The sequence below is a fragment of the Phocoena sinus genome, chromosome 14, assembly GCF_008692025.1.
Source record: "Phocoena sinus isolate mPhoSin1 chromosome 14, mPhoSin1.pri, whole genome shotgun sequence".
Lineage (NCBI taxonomy): Eukaryota > Metazoa > Chordata > Mammalia > Artiodactyla > Phocoenidae > Phocoena > Phocoena sinus.
Genome location: NC_045776.1, coordinates 75,726,160 through 75,743,277, shown reverse-complemented (window position 1 = coordinate 75,743,277; position 17,118 = coordinate 75,726,160). Strand labels below are relative to the sequence as shown.

At 51.7% G+C, this 17,118-nt stretch overlaps 1 long non-coding RNA gene across 3 annotated transcripts in view; it reads right to left on the bottom strand.

Moving 5' to 3' along the window:
* Positions 1–336: 336 nt before the first annotated feature.
* The window catches only part of LOC116739075, a 25,816-nt gene continuing 9,034 nt past the window's right edge, over positions 337–17,118 (bottom strand). For 2 of the 3 annotated variants that reach the window (XR_004345452.1, XR_004345453.1), the window contains 2 exons: positions 4,339–4,461; positions 337–1,662 (listed from right to left, as the gene is read on the bottom strand). This is a non-coding gene — a long non-coding RNA (uncharacterized LOC116739075). The remainder of the gene's footprint in view (positions 1,663–4,338; positions 4,462–17,118) is intronic. The other variant, XR_004345451.1, reaches the window with a different exon arrangement.

Here is a 17,118-nt window from a genome sequence, read left to right as displayed (position 1 = left end):
GAGTCACAACTAGTGAGCCCATGTGCCACAATTACTGAAGCCTGCACGCCTAGAGCCAGTGCTCTGCAACAAGAGAAGTCACTGAATAAGAAGCCAGTGCACCACAACTAAGAGTAGCCCCTGCTCGCTGCAACTAGAGAAAGCCCGTGTGCAGCAACAAAGACCCAACACAGCCAAAACTAAAAATAAAATAAATAAAATTTTAAAAAAAGAAGAAGAAAAACAAGTGACATTGCAAGTCTTTTGATGCAAGCACACACCACCAGGAATTCCCTGGCTTCCCAGTGGTTAGGACTCTACGCTTCCACTGCAGGGGGCACGGGTTCCATCCCTGGTCAGGGAGATCCCACAAGCCGCACAGCGCGGCCAAAAATAAATAAATAATAAAAGTGAAAAAAATTAAAAGTACATACCACCATCTATGAAGGCGATTTGCCAAAAGAATCGACTCTGAAGCTCATCAAACATCTCTTTCTAACCATTGGTCTATAGGAAATACAGGGGACAGAGAAACACAATAAATGACACTACAGGGATGCAAATGACAACAGCCAGAATGATTCCATTATTTCTATTGACAATTTTTTCAGGGAAAAGAAATGGGAAGTGGACGTAAGAGATATATAATCAAAAACAATGTAGACACATTGCCTGTAACCTAACTGGAACAAACCAACTGTGATAAAATAAGAAGAATGGAGATGACTGGGAACTGCTGGGTACTAACTGGGTATTTCATAAGATTACCCAGTCATTGCTTTTGGGGTGTGTGTGTGATAACAGTCTTGTAGTTGTTTTTTTAAAATTTTTATTCTTATTTTTTGGAGATACACACCAAAGTATTTACAAATGGAACGATATGGTGTCTGCATCTGCATTAAAACAATGCAGTGAGGGTACGTAAATGAGACAAGATGGGCCATGAGTTGATAATTATTGAAGTGGTGGTGGGTATATGGGAATTCCTTCTACCGGTTGCTGTACTCTTTTACGTTGGAAATGTTTCAGTAAAAAAAAGTTTGGAGGGAATTCCCTGGCGGTCCAGTGTTTAGGACTCTGCTTTTCCACTGCAGGGGGCGTGGGTTCTATCCCTGGTCGGGGAACTAAGATCCCACAAGCTGAGCAGCATGGCCAAATTAAAAAGAAAAAAAAAAAAAAATTTGGAGACTGCTAGCCCAGACCATGAAAACCAACAGACATATGACCCTTACTCTGACCAAATGGTGCCAAGGAGAAGGTTGGCTGAGGAAGAGTGAAGAAAGCTAATATTTATTGGGTACAAATTCTGTGCCAAGCATTAGAATAAATTCTCTCTCCTGAGTGATTTTGTCTTTCCTTTTCATCAATTGTGGGCAACTGATCTGCTTGGCTCCATTTTATAGATGAGGAAACTGAGGCCCAGAGACCCAAAGTGACTTGCCATACGATGCCAAGACAAGACTAGGCGCTGATGAGCTAGGACATCTAGCCATTAGGATTTTTTTTTTCTTTGTGACCTTGGACAATTACTTTTCCTCTCTGGGCCTCAGTTTCCCCAGTCTTAGAAGACTGAGCTAATGATTCATAGGGTAAAGTTTACTCTTCGGTGTTCTTCTGCCACTCCTCCATGACCTTCCCGTTTCTTCCTTTCTTCTGTCTTCCCAGAAATGTGTCAGAGGCAGCCTGGTATGGAAGAAAGAGAAGTTGAGTCCTGGGTTCAAATTCTAATTCTGCCTTATGCAGACCTTGGTAAGTCACTTAACCTCTCTGAGCCTCACCTTCCCCAACAATAAAATAGGGATGAAAATAAGAACTACCTAGAATGATGGAGACGGTGGACAGAGGGTGTCCAGCTCAGAATCCAGGATTGTGTTCAAGTAAATGTGGGTCTCCTGCAGCTGTCTTCTCTCTCACGCTTCCTTTAAAAATGAAGCCCCGGGCTTCCCTGGTGGCGCAGTGGTTGAGAGTCCGCCTGCCGATGCAGGGGACACGGGTTCGTGCCCCGGTCTGGGAAGATCCCACATGCCGCGGAGCGGCTGGGCCCGTGAGCCATGGCCGCTGAGCCTGCGCGTCCGGAGCCTGTCCTCCGCAACGGGAGAGGCCACAACAGTGAGAGGCCCGCGTAACGCATAAAAAAAAAAAAAAAAAAAATGAAGCCCCCAGGAATTCCCTGGCGGTGCAGTGGTTAGGACTCCAAGCTTCCACTGCAGGGGGCACGGGTTCGATCCCTGTTTGGGGAACTAAGATCCCGCATGCTGCGTGTGCAGTGTGACCAAAAAAATAAATAAAAATAAAATAAAATAATAAAAAATAAAATAAAAATGAAGCCCCCCCATCTTCCATTCACAGCTCCCTTTTCTGATTTATTTTTTTCCATATGACTCATCACCACTAAACATTTATTTTTCCTCTTTATTTTGTTTCTCATTATTCTCTCCACATTAGAAGGTCCTTGGGGACAATTATTTTTATGTGCTAGGCTCGCTGCTATATCCTTAGACCGAGATGCACATGGGCCCTTGGTAAACATTTGCTAAGGAATGAATGCGTTGAGTGAATGGATATTAGAGCCTGTAATGGGACCTTTAGATATGGTCCACTGCAAGTCAGGAACAGGGCACAGGTCTTGCACAGAGTAGCTGGTCCATAAATGCTTTTGTTCTCCTTTTACTGGGACCCCAGAATCTGCTGAGGTTACCTTAGTCAACGTTAAGCTACACTCCATTTACCTGAGGGTGTTCTGACAGTTTCCAGTTTTTGTGTTTCTGGTTATCCCCTAAATAAGCCTCCAAGTGCCTGTCCCAGTAGCTCAGAGTTCTTTGCACTGTATTTCACCGAGGACAGTGGCAGCTCCTGTCCTGGGGCCATTTGCAACTTCCCTGATGACAGAGGTTTGTCTAAGTGCTTTGTTTAAAGGCAAAAAATGCATCAGCTCAGTGCCTTCACCCTTACGAAGGGGTTACTCAATGCTAAGGTCGGACTTGTCCACAGACCCTTTGGGGCAAAAGAGCTGTGCAGGAGTTATGGTGTTGGTGGAGGGGAAGGGGCAGCGATCTTTTGTCTAGGTGGGAAAGCTGAGGTTTTAGAGGGGGCAGAGCTGCCTAGAACATCACCCCAGAGGTGGGTGTGTAGGATGGAGGCATTGCTGAACACTCTGGGGAGAAAATTCCCTTCTCTGAGCCAAACCATCCCAAGCCAGACCTCGCTCCCCTCTGGGCCTATTGAGAAATATTCCCTGAGATGTTGTTGATAATGTCTTTCCTTTCTGCCTGAGCTCGTGGGATCTGTAGATTGTGCAGGCTTTCAAAGCCATGGCTCTTTCCCAGGAGAACCTTCCTAAGAGACCAAGAGCCTAATTCATTCCCTCTACACTTCAGCGGTTCTTACCCTGCTGTCCTCCAACGAACTCTTACAGGGGTGTCCCCGAATAGGATTCAGGCATCTATGAACTTGGATGACTCGCAGTGAAATCAGTATTTTCTTCCATTATGAATATAGGTGACCACCCACGGGAACACTCGCACTGGCTATGACTTGGTCACCAGAAGAATCACAGGTATTTTCATAATCACGTTACAGGTGTAACTGAGATCCCCAAATGTTGTTTTGCTCACCCCGACTTCAAAGGTACAACATTAGAGCCATGGCTGGATTGTGTGATTTAATGCATTCCTAAGGAGCATATACGTTACTACATATATTTATTTAGTAACTATGTTACTATTATATTTTTAATATTGCTTTTATTTAAAATTGTAATCCTGTGTCTTGTAAAAAGAGAATTCCAAGGCGGTATCCACAGGCTTCACGAGATTGCCCAAGGGCTCTGTGGCCCAAAAAGGTGGTGAAGCCGTTCTTGGTGATGGAGAAAACAAAGGGAGGGTTTGAGCCATGATTCTGAGGCTCAGGGAAGAGCAGAGCCTAGAAACCCCAAATCAGAGCACAGGACGCTTGATGCTGCCGTAGCATTAAAAAGCTCTAGGAAAGCATGCTTAGCAGTGCTCTCCAAAGCGTCCAAAGGGGTACGAGGGGCTTCCCTGGTGGCGCAGTGGTTGAGAGTCCGCCTGCCGGTGCAGGGTACACGGGTTCGTGCCCCGGTCTGGGAAGATCCCACATGCCGCGGAGCGGCTGGGCCCGTGAGCCATGGCCGCTGAGCCTGCGCGTCCGGAGCCTGTGCTCCGCAACGGGAGAGGCCGCGACAGTGAGAGGCCCGCGTACCGCAAAAAAAAAGGGGGTACGAGGGTGGCAGCTGAACATAGCTTTATATGGAACTAAATCCCCGAGGAAGAGAACCATTCCCCTTTCAGTTGTTTTTCGGACCTTCGGACTAAGTCCAGGCTCGGATAAGCGCCCACCTACCTGTCTCGATCACCCTTCTAACAATCACTGCAGCATCAGCAAAGCGAGAGCGAACCTCCAGCTCAGAGCCTTGTAATGTTGCTTTCTTTCCACTGCTCGCCATTTTCTGGGTTCCTTCTACTGCTGGGAAGTGAGACACAAGTTTGATTTACGGTATCCAGCTCAAGATTTAATTTTCAACAAGTTAGGTGTTTTGAAAAAGTGAGTAGATGCGGACTTCCCTGGCGGTCCAGTGGTAAAGACTCTGTGCTTCCACCGCAGGGGGCATGGGTTCGATCCCTGATCAAGGAACAAAGATCCCGTATGCCACACACTGCGGCCAAAAAAGAAAAAAAAAAAGTGAGTAGATGACTGAAACATGTGTTAAGGAAATCACTGTGAAGGTGAAACCAAGGTATATAAAAAGATCTGCCTCCCCAGCCACTCCCAGTTTTACCAGTAATGGAATGGAGGCCAGATACTTGCCAGTGCCTGCTAATTCTCAGGCAAAGTGCTTGGCTTTCCCCTGTGGCTTCTCTGGTAGTCCGTGGCCTGCAATCTGCTCCCTCCCAGACTCCTAGACCTCTGTGGGGCTGAAGGGAGAAAGTCGGAGACTCAAAGTTCCCAGCATGGGTGTCAAACATGCCTTCTGAGTGCCCTGGCTCCAGGGTCCCCCGTCCTGAAGGACCCAGCTGAGTGGGCCTTTCATCGGCCTCTGAGAGGTGGCAACAAGTGTTGGGGCAGAATGCCTGCTGCCCACTGCCCCCACTTCTGCGGACCTGGCCAAGCGCTGGGAGGACTGGAAGCAAGATTCCAGAGGCATCTGGATATTATCAGTCACTCAACTGTCTGGCCAGTAGGCTGTGGTGGGGCTGGTGGCAGGGGGCAGAACCTGGCTGGAGGGTAGAGTTAGGAATCCCACACAGATTCCTGGGGCCAGACCCAGCTCCCGGCGGGAGGGAGAAGGGTGGCTGTGATGGACCGGCTGCAAACCCTGCACCCTGCCCAGCCCTCATTAGGCGGTAGCACCAAAGGGATCAGAAATTCGAATGATGACATTTGTCTGATAGAGGAAACAGACAAGGTGGGAGGGGGTTGGCGGGCAGTGGGGAGGGAGCGGCACTTGAGGACAGCAACAGGGAAGGGGGGTGCGAGGGGGTGGGCAGAGCTTGCCCTCTGGTCCACTTGAAGATTCCTGCTTCAAAACTAACCCTGATGGCTTCCAGACTAGTCGGCACCAAGGGTCATTTCTGGAGGCTGTAAGTGTTGCCAATGGCAGCTGTAAGCACAGGTGTAAATCTGTCCATGCATTCCTCCCCATCCCCGCTCCCAGCTCTCTGCACCTGAAGCAGGTCCCCTCTATAACTACAAGCCCACTCAGGAGGCCTAAACACACAAACACACACACACACATCCACATGAGCACGCATGCCCACGGTTAATGCTTGGCCTGCCTTGGAGTGTACAATTTTTTTTTTTTTTTTTTAGTGCTCCTTTAAAGCAAACTCTATCAGCTGTTTGTGAAAGCAAAGCAAACACAAGCCTTGCAAGAAGACCAAGAAGCAGCAGCAGGAAGAGGATGAAGAAAAAGGAAAAGAAATCCTTTTATTTGCTACCATGAAAATGTCCTTTTAAAATACCTTTCTCAGCAGACTGGGAGGCCAGTAAGGGAAGAAGCAGGGCCAGAGGGAAGATGAGCCCTGGTTTATTTGAACTAGTTGGAGTGATGCTTCGGGGAGGCGGGAAACGTCACCTTAACCAGGCTCCTCTCTAGTATCTAACCCCCTCCTCATCGCTCACCACCTTCCCCTGGTTAAACAAAGATCTGCTTTCCCAGGAATAGCTGGGGACGTTCCCCGCCCCCCCCCATCCTCCTCCAGAGGGAGCAGCTGAGAAATTGCACGCACAGCCCCTCTCCATCTGGCCCAGTGCACTCTTGAGAATCTGGAGGACTCTGGCGAAATGTTTCCTCTTCTTGGCCAACTGGACCCTACCAACCAAACCTTCCTTGTGGGGTTGAGTGACTATGTATTGCGGGGAGGAGAGAGGCTTCCATGCCTAGCCGATGGCAAAGAGAGAAACGCATTGTCTTTTTGCACACTGGCTCCGAAGCTCTCAGCCACACATTCCCCCACCCCTACCCCAAAGGCCTTGTAGGGGGCTCCTGGAAACCCCTAATGAATGATAACTTATCTCCTAAATTGCTGGTATCTGACGCTTCGTATGGTGTGAAAACCATATTCCCTTAAGGCTGGAGGCTACTTCAGGAATCGGTCAGTTGGAGTAGCTCAGTCATGATTGAATGGAGGCATTTATACTATGCTAGATAATCTTCTAGCAAGTTAAGGCATATGTCGGGAGAGGGGGCCAGGGCGTGTGGCTGGGCTGCCCCAGACCTCCCTGGGCTATCATTTCCCCACCGTCTCTCTTCTCTCTACTTTGGGGCATTCCTCTTCCATGCCCTTTCCTTCTGTCCCACATTTTCCTCTGTCGTTCGTTCTCTGTGCTTCTAGTTGCTTTTCTCTTTGTCTCCTGTGTTTATCTCTCTGCCTCTCTGCAGGTGGGTAAGGGTCTTTGTCTATCTCTCGGTGTCTGTCTGTCTCCCTCTGTTTTCTCCTTCCTCCCTTCTCCCCAAGTGTCCCCTTTCTCTCTTGCTTTCACTCTCTCCACACTCCCTTTCGTCATCCTTCTCCGTCTCTCCAACTTTCCTTTCTCATCACTCCCCTCCCCCACCCGCTCTCGGGCTCGGAAGGAGTGGTCCCAGTGTCCTCGAGGATTGAGGAAAGGGATGGTGGACTCCTGCTGCTGACTACAAATTGGGCAGCTGCTGTCTGGGCCTCAGAGTCTGGGGTCATCAGCCATACACAGCTGCGCTGAGAGCCACGAGGCATCCAGGACCCCTCCCAGGAGCCTGAAATCCCTTCAGCCCCGGCCACAGGCAGCCCCCTCCCCATTTACAGAGCTCCTTGCCCCGGGGGCTCTGCCCAAGGACGCTCCAGGCACCCAATCACGTTCCTTCATTTTCCACAAGTGCCATTCCCTCAATAGATCTGACAAACTTTTTTTCTCAGTTCGGGAGATGGAAATGGCCTGGGGCAGATGCGGGGGGGCGGGGGAGGGGTGGAAAAGGCATTGGACCCCAAGTCAGGACACCTGGTCTCCAAGCCCTACTGGGACCTGAACTCCAACGCAAGGGAAGGAAGAGAGCACTGTCTCTCTTGGATCACTTGCGGTTTTGAGATCCTGAGATTCGGGAAAGGAGCCCACAGCGGCACTAAACCTGGATTGGGAGGCTTGAGGAAGGCTCTCACTGTGGGATCAACTTGGGAGGAGGCCAAGGAGCTTTAGGCTGAGCTGGAAACGGAACTGGGTAAGAGAGCAATGCTAATAGAGAGAGGGCTTAATATATGCTAGGTAGTCTTCTAAGAAAAAGAATATGTTCTTAAGGATACTCTAAATATATATAGTATATATTTTTAGTATATATGTGATGTACTAAGTATATATACACTGAGTCAATACTTTTAGTAAATACATATATATACTAAGTATATACTGATTGTATCTATTATATATAAATAGTTATATATAGAGAGAGATAGATATATAGATTGTTATATGATATCTAGAGAGATGGACAGAGAGATTAGGGTGCCCAAACAGCTAATGCTTAACGAGCACTTACTATGTGCCAGGGGTTAGACTGAGTGCTGTACACACGTGATCTCATTTGCTCCTTGCCTTGGTCCTCTATGGCAGGACCTATTATCCCCAGTTTTCAGAGGGGGCAACTGAAGCTGAGAAGAGTTAAGGGACTCTTCCAAAGCTCCAAGGCTCTAACAGGCCCCCTTTTAAAGCGCAGTAGCAGGTGTGCCAACACTTTGCTGGAACGCACCTTGTCTGAGGCCGCAAATGTACCAAGGCCAGCAGCAATTACAGTGGAGCGGGCAGCGCCACAGGCAAACAGTCTTCCCCACACCGGAGCGCGCACCGGCTGGCTAGGACCTGGATTGTCCTCGCCTCCAGGTAGCCGGGCACACCCATGCGGCCAGCTGAGCCCCACCAGTCTGTAGGTCGCGCCTGGGGGAGACTGGGGTCGTGGAAGTGGATAACAGTCCTCGGAGAGGGATAGAGGGAGAGGGCGGGCGGCCGTGGTTCCAGTCTTGACTCCCCTCCACACACTGGAACCGCGGTCCCGCCACCCCCAATCCGTTGGCCATTCCTCCTCTCCCAACTCTTTCGTCTGTCGCTTCTCTGATCTGAAAGGGGCGGAGAAACTGAGGCCCAAAGCAGTTTGCGCCAAACGCGTGCGCCAAGCTCGCCAAGCTCTTGCGTGCGCGCCTGGCAGGGACTTGGCGAGCGGAAGCCACAGCTCCTGGCCTCCCGCGAGGGGCAGGAAGCGAATGCCAGGCGCGGCGCGGGCACCTCGGGGCCTTGAGCGAAGCCAAAGTCGGTGAAGCGGGCAAAAGAAGGAAGAAAAAACGCGGTTCCGGACTGCAGTTTGGAACGCAGGCATTCATCGAATCATCCACTGGGGTCTGCTCCTAGGACCCCGTGGATGCGGCTTGGGGGGGGGGGGGCTGGGCGGGCGGGCGGGCGGCGGAGCAGGGTGGGCATGGAATCGGATCGAGTTTGCTTCTGTAGCTCGGATCCTGGCAGTTGGTGGCAGCTGGATGTCAACCCGGCTCCAAGCCTCGAGATGTGAACAGCTACCTGGACAAGTGGAAGAAAGTGAGAGAGACTCTGGCCTCAACTTCCGAGTCCGGATTCGCGGGGGAGGAGGAGAGAAACAGAAAGACTGGTGGGTGGGAGACCAAAGTGGAGACTGAGCTCGAAAGACCAAGAAAGAGGGAAAGAAGTAGAGTCCGAGAGAGATTCGGGCCTTAGCTCTAAGCTGGAGGAGGCAACGCGATTCTGGCGACCCTCTTCCTATACATAAATATTCGGTGCCAGGCCAGCAGGACCTCTGAAGACCCCCTGAGCTCTTGGCGGGATCAAGGGGCAGGCACCGAATGCCGGGTTCAGGGTGAAACCCTTAGCCGTGCATCCGCTTTGCTGTGTGACTCTAGGAAAATCACTCCACTTCTCTGAGCCCCCAGTTCCACCCCTCTAGTTCAGAAAAGAGCACTGGCACGTGGCACAAAAAGACCTTGAAATAAGTGGGTTTACGATTGGTGTCTCCCCTTCCTTCCCTCCAACAGAGCTGCTTTGGACGGAAACACCGGGATCTTCGCTGCCAGGGTTACCGCAGCGTGACCGGAGGAGGTGCTGGAGGAACAAAGTAAGGCAGGAACACCGCAGGCGCTCAATAGTTGCTTGTGTGTCACAGGCCTGCCTCAGTCCTAAGTCCTCATCGCATGGGGACGCGGGTCACGGGTTACCGAAGCCTTTCAAAGCTGTGCATTATCTCAGTGTTCTAACCGCAGCCGGGAGCCCGGATCCTAGGTGACCCAAGGATGAAGAGTCGTGTACCCAGGAACACACAGCAGGCCAAGGGCTCCAAAGCCCGTGTTCATTTCCACCCTGTCTCCCCAAGTCAGCGCTTCTTGGCATCCCCAGCGCCGTTCCCAGACCACCCAGCCCCAGATCTGCTAGGCGGAGGCTGAGGCTTTGGAGGGAGACGTCCCAGACGAAGAACTTGGAGAGAGACGAAGCTGGGAGAGGGGTGGGAAACCCCGAGCAAAGCTCAGGAGAGGGGGCGACGGCGAAGACCGAAAAGGGAAGAGAGAAGCGGAAGGAGGGAGACAGAAAAAGGGAGAGAGACGCGGAAAGCTAGAGCCCGAGGGAGCACGGGAGCGCGCGAGCCCGCTCCGTGGCGCGGGGTGCTGGGCGCCGGGTGCAGGACAGCCCGAGGCGCCCAAGCCGGGTTCCCCGCCGCGCCCCACCCGGCCCAAAGGGGAGCGCCCCACCGACCAGTTTGGCTTGCACAAAACCCGCGCCCCAGGGGTCTTTGCCAGGCCGCTGGGGCTTGATTCATTTCTTAACTAATTAACTGGAAGCTACGTCGCCCCTTCTTTCAGGGCCCAATTAATTCGCCGCGGGCGGTGGGGCGGGGGTCTTGCGGCCGAGGCGCCCGCCTGGAGCCCCTTTGTGAAGGGTTGTCTGGACCATATTGATTCTACATACACACACGTCCCCCTCCTTCCTTCGTACAAAAAAAAAAAAGTCTTGAAAGCTCTGGATTTCGCAGTTTAAGAAGGTTTGTCAGACTCGGAAACCGCCCTCCCCACCTCCCCCGCCATTGCATTTGCTTCCAGAAGGAAGGGACCAAAGGATCAAAGCAGCTGCAGATCTGCCTGGGAAAGGTTTAAATGGAATGTCTTTTCCCAAAAGGGCAAAGAAGTACAGGAAACAGATCACCCCTCTGTACCTACCGTATGTATGCGCGGTGCACCTACGACCTTGTCGTTAAAAGCCAGACAAGAAGTTAGACCATCCCCAGGTTGAATCTCAATTCCACGAGGGACTAACTAGCTGTAGGAGCTCGGGCAAGTCTGTATGTCTCTGCATGACTCAGTTTCCTCATCTGGGAAATGGACATCATTGAGAAGGCGCCTGCCTCCTCGGATTGTTGTATTCGGTGGGCTGATGTGTGGGAAAGCTCTTAGAACATTATCTTCCTCGTGGGTATTTCACAAATCTTATCTCCAATAAATAGGATTTTTTTAAACAAACCCATTTCGCAGATGACGAACAAAGGGCTAAGGAGAGCGGACCGGCTGCGAAAAGATGCGGGTGTCTGATTCCAAGGCCGAGAAACTCCAGAACGAAATTTACCAGAGCTTCGAGAGCGCTTGGCGGGCTGGCTGGGTGTGGAGAGCACTCTCCCGACCTAGTGTTCCCAGAGGCTCCCTCGTGTGAAGCTTGAGGCTTCTTCCCGTCCACCTACCCCCATCCTCGCTCCAGTTCTGTAACTTAAGCGGGGGAGCGGGAAACCCTAAAACCCGAAACCTTTTGGGTGCAGCAACGCGGCACCCAGCGCGCAGCAACGAGGGCGATTTCCGAGCGGTCGTCGAATCGATTGTATTGACCTCGCCGTGGGTCAGCTTGTCTCTTCTATCGATCAAACCCAACGAAGTCTAGGACAAAAATATAGACGGAAGGAAATCACAGCCGTCTTTGTAAAGCTGGTGGGAAGTGGGCTTGCCGCTGTGCGAGGGCGCGTGGGTGACTCAAGGCTGTCCCACCCCCTCGCAGCGAGTCGGGGGAATGAGCTTCTCACCCCACTGCCCTTTATTCGATCACTGATTCATTTTTTAGTTTGTTCTATTTTTAAAACATAGAAACCAAACAAGAATTAAGTTTATTCAATCAAACAACATTTGATGAACACACCGCACATGGCAGACTGCGCCGGGCACTGGGGTACTGAGGGGAGGGGTCTGCACAGAAACATAAAACCCTGGTGGGGGGGGGGTGTAGAATCTTGTTTGCGGTCACTTTTTAGCAATGCGACCTTGGAGGAGACTCCCTAGCTCTCTGTCCCACAATTTCTGGTCTGTAAAGAGCAGCCATGCTGCTCAGTCCTAGGCTAGGTGTACCTGCTGAAAGGAAAAAAAAACAAAAACAAAAAAACGGATCGGAGAGTCTAGAGGTTAGATCCCTCATCACAGCCCCAAGGCAAGGTCGGAGCTGGGACGAGCAGATCTGGGGATGGCCTTTGCAACCTCAGTGGGTATAAACTTCTGCTCCCCCTAAGCCGGCCCAGGATGACCACGCCCCGCCAGGTCAGTAGCGCCACCAGGATTTCCAGGGCTCCCAGACTCTGCCTCTTCCCGGGAGCGAAAATTCACCCAGCCTTCCCTCTCCCCAGAGCACAGAAGAGCTGGGGGCTGACTTTACTTCAGCCTTCCTGTCCTAAGTCCTGGAGCTTAAGCCCTCTCCCACACCACCTTTCCTGGACCTTGACTTTCCTCATCTTTAAAATGGGAATTCTCTCTCTTTTTTTTAAACTGCAGTGAACAAAGCTCAGGGCCATAAGCATCAAGCTGGCGAGGACCCATCTCTTCACCCACATGTCTCCGGTGTTCAGGGGAGTACGGGGGCAAATAAGCCTCTCGGTCAGTATTTTGTGGGATGACCAAGTGGATGTTTCCATCCACTACACCAAATTTCTCTTCCCACTCCCAACTTTTCACTGTCTCGTGTCAGAATCTGCCTGGGGGAGCAGCTAACAAATTTAATGCCGTTTTTTAAAAAGTACTCTTTGGAAGTGGTCACTTGTTTTTCATGTGCACAGAGAATCCCCTGTAGTTCGATGCCTTCTTTCCCTTTCTTCACTGACTTTCATTCCTATATCAAAAGATTATTTACTGAGCACCTACCAAGTACCAAGCAGTGGGATCAGAGCTGCAGATGTGATGAGTCCCATCCCTCCAGGAGCTTACAAGGTGGAGAGCTAATACTAGACTCTCCTACCCAGGCCATGCAGCCGATTAACTTCTTTGGTTAAGGTTGATTATTTTTCTCTCCTTTCTAGCTCTGTAAGAAACTTTGGACAAGATTGCAATGTCTAACACAGTGCCTGGCACACAGAAAGCACTCAGTAAGTGTGGCGTGGATTTATTCTTCCCCAAATTGTAGCCCACAGCTCCTCCTTTGGCTGTGCAAGGGCCAGCCTGAGGTCTTAAGTGCCTTCAGAGAGACACTCCCAAATGAGGACTCTGGCAATGTGCAGTGCCCCAAGTCCCCAAGGAGCCAGAGATCATCCCAGCCCTGAGATTCCCAATTCCAGATGCAATTCTGGTTGGTAAGGCCAGCCACTCAGATTAGACGGAGCATGCCTGGGCCGGGGGACCACTAGATTGGCCTTTGCAAAAAGGGACATTGGACGGTGAGGTTCTGCAAACCGTGTACCCTTTCTGCATCTCCATTACCTATCTGGCTGTCCTCCTTTCCAGACCACTCCCCCCAAATGCGAGCGCGCGCGCGCGCGTGCGCGCACACACACACACACACACACACACACACACACACACACACCCCTTTCCCAGTAAACAGGAGCTAGTGCAGGTGACACCTAAGAAACGAGGCACTAGTTTGCCCTGAGAACCATCTTTCCCCACATCCCCGTTCTTGCCCAGCCTCTCTTGGTCCAGCTCCCTGATCTGGCGGGGCTCTGGGTGACCCTCTCCCGCTCCAGACTCCAGGAACAGCTCCGGTCTCCTGGTGCATCGGGACTGCCACTGTGATCGCTCAAAACCGAGGTCCCAATCCTGCGCGTCGGCGGAGATTCGCTCAGGCCTTGCGGGGTACAGGAGGACGACTGTCCGCCAGCCTTGTCTCCCCCCAGCGCCATCCAGCGGGCGAGACGGCAAGGGCACCCTGGGCAGAGGTTCCTGGCGAGTCCCTCCCGAAACGAGGTACGGAGGTTTCCAAGCGGGAAGTGGTCCCTTCCTCCAGCCACCACCCACCTCCAACTTAGGGCACATCTATCTCCTACCCTCCCCAAGTACTCCCCGCATTGCTTAAGGCTGATTCGGGTTCACCCAGCGTTCAATCCCCTCCCACCCCCTTTTATTTATGCCCAACATACGCACTGGACAGGGAAGTTTTTAAAGGAAGGGGGAAAAGGATAAGAAAGAAAAGTGGGGAAAATAGTGTTTGCTCCACTGCTTAGAAACTTTCCTGTGGCAGCTCGGGGGTTTCAACCCAGGCTGGGTTGACGCTTTGCCTCTTTTTGTTGCGGACATGTTAAATCCTGCCTTCCTAATTCTACACCCATGACCTGATACTGGCTGGAGTCAGGCGCCTTGATTCCCTGCCCTTGCATGCAACCTGGGCTGGAAAGCCTCCTCCCCCGTGATCCCCGTGGGTGCCAACCCCCCGGTGATGGGTCTCCAGAGTGGCAACTCAGCCGCGGACAGAGCCCTACACGCAGAGGGTGAAAAACACCCCTCTTGATACACCCGGAATGTTATCGCTAATTTTTTGGAAAAGTGCCTGTGTACACACATATTACATATATTATTGAGCGGGTTAGCTCAAGACTAAAAACAGCGAACAACACTTGGGGTGGGGTGGGGGCGTATTCTCCAATTCCCTACTAATTTGTAACAGACAGACTTTATTGCTCCGAGAGAAAAGGAGTAACTGCGGTGCGGCAAAACAAATTTCACTCTGTCTATATTGATCAAATGGGAGTCAGCCCCGTGAGGTGTGATTACAATGCACTTTTAAATCTGAGATTTAATTTCATATTTGGGGCTACTTGGAAGTCCATATATACACACTTGTACCCACATAGAACATCTTAGAAACACACATACATATTCTATTATGTTTAAATAACGCAGTGAAGTATAGCCTTGAAGTTGGGCCCATAAACCGCTCGGCTAGCTCTCCAAACATTAGGAAGATCTAAACTGAAGCTCAAAAAGCATCTGGCTCTACTCTCTGAAAGCCCACCTCTTCTCCAGATTCAGCTGGGGGCAATGTTCTGATACCCCAACTAAAGGGAATTTACTTTTTTTTTTTTCTTATCCCTCTCTCACCCAATCTCTACAACTCAAAAACTTTATACTAATTCAACTCCAATCTCCCTGTTATACAGAAATCTGTCCCATTCCCTTAAAAAAAAAAGAATTCATAACCCGCACTCAAAAGGGCTTTCTTTCATTGACTCCAACGATTCTCAGTTCTAGACGGAGGAATGAAATAGAGGAGCCTGTCCTGGTTGTCCACGGCATTAATACAGGGACATAAAAGTGAGTGCAACATGATATATTTACTTGTCTAATAGAAAAATCCTAACTCTGCTGCACCGTCCTCCCCCCAACACCCCAAAAGAATTAGGGTCCAGCCGTGGATGGGTGGGTGGGGTAGAAGGGGGGATTGAAATGAAGCCGCTTGGAATGGGGAAAAAAAAAAAAAGCAAGGCATTATTTACACCTGCAAACTTTGGATGGTTGTATTCGGCCCCAATTGGCTTAATTGTAAATCTTTTCCGCATGGCCCCAATTCCTGGACTGAGCGTCTGGGTTTAATAATGCGCCCGGGTACCCCAGCAGCGCTGAGCTGCAAAGACAGAATCCCCCGCCCCACGCCCACTCAGCTCAGAGGTCATTATAGCAGACCCCTTCCCCCCCTCCCAACCCAAACCCTGCTTGAGGTACCAGAAGACCAGACTCAGACTTGTGGGGAACTCGTATTTTACCGTCTGAAGACAAGAGAAGCTATTTCAAAAGCAAATACACCCTCCCAAGTCAGAAGTGGGAGGTGGCGCTCTCCCCGCTCCCGCACCCTCACCCCCACCTCCTGAGTGTTTGACTTGCACCGGGGCCGAGTGGGAAAAGAGAGGCGTCTACACTGGAAGCCAGAAATAGCCTCAGACTCCCCAGGCTGGCAGCGTAAGGCTGACCTGTTCATAGAACTTGCTGCTAAGAAAACATGCAAAAGCACACCCCCGCGGTGGGAGAGGAGATGGCTTCCTCCACCCTACCCTCTCTCTGCCCGCAGAAAACCTCCCAGGGCTCAGCCTGGTTCCCTCGGAGAATGGCAATTGCAATCCCTTGCAATTATTTTTCCACCACTTTGAGAGACAGAGGGTGCTACATGACTCTTTTCTGTTGGGTACCCCCCTCCCCAAGGTCTTTACTATCCCCCCCACTCCCCCCCCCCAGCCCCCGCCCCATTAGTCCTTTGCCACCGGAGTGGGACGGGAGTTAGGAATCGAGGCTGCAGAAAGACACATCGGACGTCCGGGGTAGGTCAGGAGCTCCTAACTCAATCCCCCCCATGATCCCAGTTTTAGGGAAAAGACGTGAGTTCCGCGGGCAGGGCCGGCCGCGCTTCCACCTGGGATGCCCGCCTCGCCCCGCCTCGGCAGCCGCAGACGGAAGGCAGGTAACCCGCGCAGGGAGCCAGTGCCCGCGGTCGCGACCTTGTCGCGACCGAGAGCCGGGGCAGGCCAGCCTGTCCGAGACCCCTTTGCTTCCCTGCGGGCCAGTGCGGACGTTGGGGCGGTGGGGGGGAGGTCCCCGATCCGAGCACCGGTCCCCTCCACCCCCGGGTGCGGGTGTAATCCGAGGCCGCGAGCGTCTTCTCTGGTTCCGCGCTGGGCCAGGCCTGGAGCCGCACCGAGGCACGTCCAGCTTCCGTAGTGGGAACCGGGGGAGGGGGAGGGGGCAGCGGTAGGTGAAGCCGCCCCCCCACCCCCGCTCCCCCGCCCCGGGCGGAAACGTTCGCCAAAAGGGCCTTAGGAGGAGTACTGGGCTGTCGCTGTCTCCCACTCCTTCCGGGGCCTGAAGTTTTCCTTTCCCAAGTGAACGGAGGAAAGGGCATTAGGAGGGAACGCAGGGGGCAGGTTGGTTCCGAGATCCGTAAGGCCGCTCCTCCCTGCCCTCCCGCCCGCCCGCCCGCCCACCAGAAGGATTTTTAATATTTGGCTTGGAGATGAAATGAACTGAGTCCTGGGCGCCAGCTCTCAGGAAAGGCTCTCTCACAATTCCAAACAGTCCCTCTTTCTATGTCAGTGTGTGTCTCTGCCTCCCTCTCTCTTCTTCCTCTAAAACATAAATACAAATTTAAAAAGAAAGGAAACTTCTCGAGCTCTCCTGTATTCCAAGCCCAAGCTGGAGACTTTTTAAAAGGCTTCTGGGATCTCTAAGGCCAAAACTTTCACCCAAGCCTTCAGCTGGCTTGTACCAATCACTCCCTGGATATCCCACAAGACTCGAACAGGATTTATGTATTATTTGGAGACAAGGACGATTGGGTCGGGAGCAAGGCATCTCTGACTTAAAATGAAATCACATTGTTGAGGCCTCTAGTTTCTTTCACTGACACAGAGGAAGAGGCTCC